This window comes from Fragaria vesca, linkage group LG4 (genome assembly GCF_000184155.1).
Source record: "Fragaria vesca subsp. vesca linkage group LG4, FraVesHawaii_1.0, whole genome shotgun sequence".
Classification (NCBI taxonomy): Eukaryota; Viridiplantae; Streptophyta; class Magnoliopsida; order Rosales; family Rosaceae; genus Fragaria; species Fragaria vesca.
In genome coordinates, this window is record NC_020494.1 from 20,205,646 (window position 1) to 20,206,747 (window position 1,102).

A 1,102-nucleotide genomic window follows, 5' to 3' on the forward strand; every position below is an offset into this window, starting at 1 on the left:
TTAATCCTAATATATATAAATAGCGACGGATCATATTAAACAAAAATATCATTAAATAAAAAACTTACATGAATTTGTTTATAGCATTCTTCGGATAGTTTAAGAACATAAATCATTACAATATAGAAAATAACAAGTTTCTCTAAAACAGCTAAATTTGTTCATGACAATTCCTCTTATGTTATAATTTTTGCTTGATGGCTGGTTTCGTTATCAAATATTCTTTCACGACACACACACACACACATATATATCATGCTGCCTTTCAGTTTCAAATATTTCTCCTCATAATTTTCATAGCATGATGTTAGACTCGAAAGAATTAGTGTTAATGGTGTAGAAAAGAACTAGGAGCGAAAAACATGTATAAACTAGAAGCGAAAATATGCGAAAGAAACATTCATCGATTAATTAGGCAATGCAAAGATGTAATAAAAACAGAATCAACGAGTTCCCTCCTCATATTCATAGTGAATGAGCCAAACATTTTAAAACTCTTTTTTCTCTTTAAGTTACAAGGGTCAAAAATTACATCAAAATATAATATATGCATGCACAACCTATAATTATACCGACCAATCATGGTTTGGTCAAAAACTTAGAGGGGTCATTTGAACCTCCTCGTTCTATTGTGGTTACGCCACTGACTACTTGGTTGTTGTTTCCTTAGAATTTGTATTCTCTATTTAGATTCGTGTTGCTTGGACAACAAATTAACTAAGACCGTCACGTCATTCTTATTTAATTCAATGTTTGTTAGTATGACAATAATATTGTTTTGGAGTCCTAGTCTTTTATCTCTTTTTCATTATCAATAATTGTTATAATTCTCATAGCCATTATTAGATTGAGTAAAGATGACTTGACGGCCTTTGATTGTTATTTAATTAAGTAATATTAGTAACATAAATTCAAGTAGATAAATTAAATATGTTTCCTAAATTAACACAAGCTGCACGAAGCATGCGCCCCTTGAGGCTACCAATACCTTTAATATTGAGAATCTCAGTTCTATTATTGGTATAGGGTTACTCTCTTTAATTATTTTCTCGCTTCGTCGACATAACATGTATTATATGTATATCTAATGTATCAAGCTAGA

General features: G+C 30.2%; 1 pseudogene across 1 annotated transcript in view; it reads right to left on the minus strand.

The window, feature by feature from the left end:
* The window catches only part of LOC101295621, an 880,650-nt pseudogene that overhangs the window by 1,525 nt on the left and 878,023 nt on the right, over positions 1 to 1,102 (minus strand). The window lies entirely within an intron of this gene.